Source organism: Gossypium raimondii, chromosome 13 (genome assembly GCF_025698545.1).
Source record: "Gossypium raimondii isolate GPD5lz chromosome 13, ASM2569854v1, whole genome shotgun sequence".
NCBI classification, from domain to species: domain Eukaryota; kingdom Viridiplantae; phylum Streptophyta; class Magnoliopsida; order Malvales; family Malvaceae; genus Gossypium; species Gossypium raimondii.
In genome coordinates this window covers 19,462,015-19,470,555 of record NC_068577.1, presented here as the reverse complement: position 1 = coordinate 19,470,555, position 8,541 = coordinate 19,462,015, and the positions used below count along the sequence as shown (strand labels likewise).

Here is an 8,541-nt window from a genome sequence, read left to right as displayed (position 1 = left end):
AACCTCTAACCTCTTTACCACACTTGTGACACCACCTCCTTGCCACACCTGTGACGCCACCTTGCCACTACACCACAGGCTCATTTGTACCACATTTTATCTTCAATTAATTAAAAGGTCTAAAGGCCAAAGTCCAAGTTCCTTTAAAAGAAAAATCAAAATAAATTGCAAGAGCCAGGACTTAAACCCAGTCTCCCTTGCAACCTTAATGACACTACAATCACTAGACCACATGCTTACTTATGTCATTTTTTTAACACAATAATTTAAAAGGCCTATATCCAAGCATCCAGGGTTTTATCCACTGAAAACTATTTTTTTTTGCTAAAGCTTAGGTTTGAAACCCAAGACTTTTCTAACTCCTTTCACGACCCTTAACTAGTAAAGCAGACATACTTTTGTGTAGAGTTTCCTAACCGTTCCCTTGCTCAAGGCCCAATACTTCTAGGCCCAAATTCTAGGGCGTTACAACTATACCCCATTAAAGAAATTTCATCCTCGAAATTTCCAACTATCATAACAGTCACACATCCTAGCCTACCACACTACGCTCTCGATGCGCACTCTAATCCTAATAATACAGGCATGCACCACATCATCTATCCATCGGAGCAGATGGATATCACACGCATATCATTTCCACGATACCCATAGAATAAATACAAACTCTAAGTTTAAGTGTAGCAATACAGTCTAATGTCTAAGAAATCATAGTATCTCTATCTACTACTTTTCAATGAAAACCAAACAATAATTTCATAAACTTATGGATTCGGCGTTGGAGACTCAGTGTGCCACACTTTTTAGAAGAAGTATCTCAAAACACTTCACATATTCAAAAATAACCTTTTATAATTGAAAAATTTAAAAACCCATTCCATAGCCGAGTTTTGCAACTCGGCTCTAATACCACTAAATGTAACACCCCAAACTCGGCCTAGAAGTTAGTCTCGAATCTAGCGTGACACATTGAAGTGTTTTTCAAAAACTATGTCTTAATTAAAAACCCTTCTTAAAATTTCCAACTGAAATCGAGGGAAAACACACTTCAAGATCAAAATCAAAATCAAAGTGCTTTAGTAAATTAGCAAAATAGAATACAACATGTGCAGTTGTGTGGCCCTCTCCCAGTCCCTCGCAACTCCGAACCATCTAAGCTGGGGATTACCTAAAAGGTTAAAAACGGGGTGAGTTTATGAAAGCTCAGTGTGTAATCCCCTTATTAAAGAAATAGAATCAGTCTAGGCTTGATCCCTTAATAGTAACAGTATCAGTGTGGGCCTTAGCCCATTACGGTAGTGGTGGCAAATGGCCTTAGCCCTCATTAGCCTCGATTGGGCCTGAGCCCATCTCAATTGGCACATATCACAAATATCTGGGCCTAAGCCCATCTCAATGTCAGAATCAGAATATGCAATGTATAAATACCCATACCAACCCTACACTCCATCTCCTGTCCAACCCTACACTCCTATAGGGATTAAATCGACCCACCCATCCCTACACTCCTTATGTAGCATCGGTTGCGGCACTAACCAATATTGCAGCAGAGCTTCCAATCACATAATCAACTTATAGCCATTGGTGGGTCTACAGTCGTCTCATACGACTAGTTCGACCCTCACATATCAATCACTTCCACCAATACAAGATCCCAACCCTATGCAGTATGTCGTGTATGCAATATGTCATTCTCAGTAACAGTCATATAAACATCATAAAACAAAATGATCATACATAGCATAAGGCCATAACAGACAGTTTACCCTATGGGGGTATTTCAGTAATTTTACCCTTCGGGGGTATTTCGATAATTTTACCCATCAGATATTTTGGTAATTTTACCCATCGAGAGTATTTCGGTAATTTTACCCATCGAGGGTATTTCGATAATTTTACCCATTAGGGCATTTCAATCATTTTACCCATCGAGGGTATTTTCGTAATTTTACCCTGTGCAGGTATGTCAGTAATTTTACCCTTCGGGGGTATTTCAGTAATATTACCCATCAGGGGTATTTTGGTAATTTTACGCTTCAGAGGTATTTTAGTAATTTTACGCTTCGGGGTATTTTAATAATTTTACCCATCGAGGGTATTTCAGTAATTTAACCCATCAAGGGTATTTTAGTAATTTTACCCATCGGGGGTATTTCAATAGTTTTACCCTTTGGGGGTATTTCAATAATTTTACCCTTCGGGGGTATTTCGGTAATATTACCCATCGGGAGTATTTCGATAATCTTACCCATCGAGGGTGTTTCGGTAAATTTAACTACCTTTTTGAATGTTTACAGTCGCCTCGAGCGACACAAATGATCCATTTGGTCGAAGCTATGTAATTGGGCTTAAAGCCCACTATTCGACCCAAATGGGCCCACACGTTCATGTGGCCTATTTGGCCCAAATTCAATCTCGGTTATGCGATTTACGTAGACCAATATATTTTTTGCTACTTTTCGTAATTTTTATCCGTGAGGGGCTCACGAGCCCATTAGGCCCACACGGCCCATTTCGGCCCAACGAGGCTCATAACAGCCTAAGTGCATGAGAACACTTGTAGTAGTCTCTTCGCTCTATCGCTCTCAGTTGTGGGCTCAGTTTTTCCGCATGAGCGATCACACACTCGTGAGGCCTCAGATGCCGAAGTTTCCACTTTTCAACTTTTCAGCTTTTGCCGATTCACAGAAGAGATAATGTGATTACACACTTGCTAAAAGATACTGTTTCCACGAACGCCCACCTAAAACAACAAGTCCCACAGTTAGATCATACCCGATAGGGTGTAACGCCCTATTAAGAGTACTCAAACCCAAGCACCCTCCTTACCTCGATTGAATTGAAGCCAAGATCGATTACTTCAACCACTTGCAAACCACCACTCGTTGAAGGAACTCTAAAAATACAATGATCCATACCCTAAAAGCAAGGAAAAACCAAAGGTCAAGGAAGAATGATATTTAGTTTTGAACAAGAAAGGAGAAGAGCAAAATACCCAAGTGATAAGTAAAGCCACATACCAAAAGTCAGAGACTTGTAGAGCAAATACGGTATGAAGCAGCAGCGAGGATTAGTGTAGAGGACGATGTAATGGTTGGATACTGTTCAGTTAGAAGACAAGAAAGGAGAAAGAAACAATTAAAGTTTGGAAAAAAAGATTGAACAAGAAAAAAAAACGAAGGGAAGAGGGAGAAAAAGGAAAGGAAGATTTCGGCAGAAGAGGAGAAGAGAGGAAAGAAGTATTCGGCCAACAAAAGGGAAAAGAGATTTGGCCAAAAACCAAAAAGGAAAAAGAAAAGAGAGCAAAAACCTACTCGAAAACTTGACAAAAATGTACCAAACACGAATAGGTATATCGAAACTGACTGAAATTCCCAACTGAAATCGAGGAAAAACACACTTCAAAATCGAAAGCCCCAATTGCCTAATGATCTATTAAGCACTAGGAGCCCCCTAGCCGAATTTTCTATACCTCATTTCCCCCCAAGTAGCACAGACTCCCCCTCCAATTCAAATTCCCAAATTCTCTCCTAAAATCACTCCTCAAATCCTCTCCTTGAAATCTTCCATGATCCACTGCTTAAATCACTCATTTGACCAATTCAAACTTTCCAACACAGAGTTCAAATCCAACACCAATGAGAAAAATAAATAATCCCATTTGCATGCAGTGAGACTTGAACCTCTCCTTACCACACCTGTGACACCATATCCTTGCCACACCTGTGACGCCACCTTGCCACTACACCACAGGCTCATTTGTACCACATTTTATCTTCAATTAATTAAAAGTTCTAAAGGCCAAAGTCCAGGTACCTTTAAAAGAAAAACCAAAATAAATTGCAAGAGCCAAGACTTGAACCCAAGCTCCCTTGCAACCTTAATGATGCCACAACCGCTAGACCACATGCTTCCTTATATCATTTTTTTAACACAATAATTTAAAAGGCCTACATCCAAACATCCAGGGTTTTATCCACTTAAAACCAAAATTTTTACTAAAGCCTAGGTTTGAAACCCAGGACTTTTCCAACTCCTCTCACGACCCTGAACTAGTAAAGCAGACATACTTTTGTGCACAGTTTCCTAACCGTTCCCTTGCTCAAGGCCCAATACTTCTAGGCCCAAATTCTGGGGCATTACACACTGCACCGGACTTACCCACGAACTATCTGAAATAGGATAGATGATTCCTGCATCTAACCATCTGATCACTTCCTTTCTCACAACTTCTTTCATAATAGGATTGAGCCTCCTTTGCCCATCAATTCGAGTTCTTTCACCTTCTTCTAAAATAATTTTGTGCATGCAAAATGAAGTCAAATATCAGCTATGGTCCAACCCATTACTTTCTTAAATTTCTTTAGAACAGCAACTAGTTGCTCCTCTTGATCTTTCGTCAGTTCTGCTGAAATAATCATTGCAAAAGTAGAATAATTACCTAAATACACGTATTTCAAATGGAAAGGAAGTACCTTTAGTTTGAGTTTTGGTGGTTCTTCGATTGACAACTTGGGTTGCACAAATTCTCTGACTTCCAACTCCAACGGTTCAAACCATGTGTATTGAATATAATTTCTCGGATTGGCTTCCATCAAAGCCATGTTTTCTTCACCTTCTTCATCCTCCAAAGGGTCAATATCTAAAGCTTTCTTCAATGGATCTTCTTCAAAATTGCTTTCCAAAGAAACAAAGCTTTATATCTCTTTCATAACTAAACAATCCTCTGTCGGGTCGGGAAATTTAATTGTTTTAAGAATGTTAAAGGTTACCTGATTGTCTTGAACTCGCATGGTGAGCTCACCTTTCTGCACATCAACTAATGTTCTTCCCGTGGCTAGGAAAGGTCTCCCAAGGATAATTGGTACTTCCTTATCTGCTTCAAAATCTAAAATAATGAAATCAGCAGGAAAAATAAATTTATCAACTCTTACCAAAACATCCTCGATCTTTCCTTTGGGATATGCTAAAGATCGATCCGCTAGCTGAAGCGTCATAGTTGTAGGTGTTACTTTACCTATCCCTAACATCTTGAAAATAGACTTAGGCATCAAGTTTATACTCGCTCCTAAGTCACGTAAAGCTTTACCACAGTAAGATTCACCAATGTTACTGGGTATATTAAAGCTTCCTGGGTCTTTCAATTTCGGTGGCAGTTTGTTTTGCAGGAACGCACTGCACTCCTTGTCAAAGCAATAGTCTCATATTCACTCAGTCATTTTTTCTTGAACATTATATCCTTCATAAACTTCACATAATTTGGCATTTGTTCTAAGGCCTCCACCAAAGGAATATTGATGTGTAACTACTTCAGAACATCCAAAAACTTCTTGAATTGCACCTCCTGTTTCTACTTGTGTTGCTCAAATATTTGCAGATATAGAGGTGATGGAACTTTCGATTGAACCAGACAGCTTTTCTGAGTAGGTAAATCTGTATCCAAAGAAGATGTTAAAATATCTGAATTCACTAAGTTAGGGTTTACCTTGTCAAACTTTGTAGATTCTGATTCCTTTGGTGTAGGAACCTGAACAACTGGTTGACTTTCCTCCTTTTCAACATGCTCATCTCTGACATCAATCAGTTGGGGTTCCAGAGTCTTTCCAAATTTTTTAGTGTTGCTGCTTGGCTTTGGATCAAAGCGTCATTCTTTTCCATGTACGCTTTCAACAAGTTCTCCAAACTGTTTGATGCCTTAGCTTAAGGTGGTTTTGGAGCTTGAAGATTAAACCCTTGAGACTGGTTGGGTCTTTGCTGCAATGAGTTGTTGTTTGGTCCATTTCCTTGGTTGCTCTAAGAAAAGTTAGGATGATTACACCATGAAGGATTGTAGAAGTTGGACTAGAGTCCTTGACCATTCCTATTTTGATATTGGTTCCCCACATAGTACACTAACTCAGGATTTGCTAGAAAATTCTTAAAAGAATGACCTTCCCTATAGTACACACAGGAAACTACTTCAAACGGACTTGGTGACTGAGCTGGAAAATTATTAGTACTATTAGCGGTTAACTGTTTTAACATAGAGGAAATAGACGATACCTGAGCTAATAACGAAGTGAGAGAGTCAATTTCATGAACTCCGACTACTCGTCTTCCTAAATTTGTTCGATTTGTTGGCCATTTATAGTTATTACTCGCGATCCTCTTGATAATCTCATAAGCCTCATTATAAGACTTAGACAAAATTGCACCATTCGCGGAAGCATCTACCATCAATCTTGTATGTGCATTGAGACCATTATAGAATGTTTCAAACTGGATACAATGAGGAATCCCATGATGAGGACACTTCTAAAGTAACTCCTTGAATCACTCCCAAGCCTCACACAAAGACTCGTCATCTAGTTGCTAGAAAGTTGTGATCTCGTTCCTCAACTTAGCATTTTTGCTAGGTGGGAAATACTTAACCAAAAATCTCTCTGCTAATTCTTGCCATGTAGATATGGAACTTGGTGGCAATGAATTGAGCCATGCTCGTGCTCGACCTCACAACGAGTATAGAAACAACTTCAACCTCAGGGCGTCTTCAGTCACACCTGCTATCTTAAATGAATCACTCACCTCCATAAAAAATTGAAGGTGGAGATGTGGATCTTCCGTGGGCATACCACTAAATTGGCCCACCGTTAGTAGTATTTGAAACATCACTGGTTTCAATTCAAACTAGGTTGCCTCAATATCTAGCCTTGTAATTCCTAAGTTTAACTTACTGAAAAGTGGCACAGCATATTGTGTGATGCATCGATCCCTATCATCGGCAATAAGGATGGGATTTCGTACATAATCGGCTTCATTACCTTGGTCTTGATTCTGATTTCGAAGGTCTATCCCGACTTGTCTTTGAGCTATTCGTTCATGTCTTCTTTGTCTGAAAGTTAGCTCAATTTCAGGGTCTATAGGGAGTAAATTGATGATTCGACCTATGCTCATAAACACCTGAGAAGAAATTCACAAAAATTAAAAAGAATAAGTTAGTGATGTTAAAAAGTAATCAAATTGAAAATAAATAATTTCACGAAAAAAATGACTATGGCAATAGTTGACAATCCCCGGTACAATGCCAAAAACTTGTAATGCTCGGGTTTGTGCAAGTGTACACAGTGGTTATTAAGTAATAAGTAAGCACTGAGTTATCGTCTCCACAAGGATTGTGCTTGTGCTAAGTCACTTAACTTGTAAAATTATATTAACAATTTGAAAAAAATAAAAACACAATATAGTTGAGAAGTGGTGTCTAAATTAAATTAAATGCACTGATCCCTAATACAAGTTTTGCTAAGTACGCAGACTATATGAATGAAATAGATTTTACCAAAATTAAACACAATTTGCAACAATTATAACATAAATAAACTAGGACAATTACTTTAATTAAACTCAATTTATTATCATCATGCTTAATAATATTCGGAAAAATTTTTCATGGCAACTCGATCTTTCATGAGTTTGAAAACCAAATTAGGTCCTTTCAGAATCCTTTACTTAGTACTTACGCATTTTACTGATCCTTATTTATTAAGGGTTTCTTAGCATTCGTGTGAGGTAACAGGGACGTGTTAGGTTAGAAACAATTTAATCACACAAATCTAAAAACTATGTAGATAATAGAGCCTAGTTAGGATTGTTATGCAACCTACAATTTAATCGGGCTAGGATCTAAATTGAGCTTGCACATTACAATTATGAATCCATTAGCAGTCGTCTGGTTAGGATCGCTCAACTAATTCAGCTGCATTTCAATCGCGTATGAACGAAATACAGACTTGATTTTAATTGAAAACATGATTGATTGAGGAACAAACATTATAAGCATGAATCAAATTAATATTATTTAATTAAAACAATCATCCTAGCTTAAATAAAATTAAGCTATCATTGTTGTAAACAAGAACAAAGAACTCGTAGAAAACATCATTAAATTAAATTATAGAAGAGAAATATTAAACCCAATTCAGAGTGGCTGTCACCCAAGACTCTGACTGACGAGGCTCCTTCTCTCCTTCGCTGATGGCTCTCCGAGGTGGCCAACCAAGGGATCTTTAAGAGGCTAATTTGGTGAAATCCTTTATGCAAGGATGGTAATAGGCGTGAGAGCTAAAAGAGTTGAGAGAATTGAGAGAGGAGAGAATGATGAGAAGTGAGGGTTGATAGATGAATGAATCAAGCTGAGTTTTCCTTGATTTTTGGTCAGTTTGGATGCCACAACAATTCAGGACTGAGACTCGGTTAAGTGCAAATCTTCAGGTAAATCTCTAATTTCTTCAATTCTTTGAGGACCTTGTATAATTAAACCAAAACTTGGTTTATAATCAGCCATGTGCAGCCGAAAATTAGGTTGACTTGGTACCCACTTGGACGGTTTTGCAATTAGAAGAAAATCCTTAGACTTGTCAAAGATAGCAAATAGTGTAGAGGACCAATAAATTAATTTAACACCTTTAATTAATCAATTTACTTAATTATACCCAATTTTTATTAATGAAATATTTAAAATAAATTATTAAAATATAACATTGTATTTTATTATTTAATTTAATC

The 8,541-nt window shown here is 37.9% G+C and overlaps 1 non-coding gene across 1 annotated transcript; it reads left to right on the top strand.

Moving 5' to 3' along the window:
* Nucleotides 1-6,274: 6,274 nt before the first annotated feature.
* On the top strand, nt 6,275-6,381 carry LOC128036363 (small nucleolar RNA R71). Its single transcript, XR_008193160.1, has one exon. It is a non-coding gene; the product is annotated as a small nucleolar RNA R71 (small nucleolar RNA).
* The last annotated feature ends 2,160 nt before the right edge of the window (nt 6,382-8,541 follow it).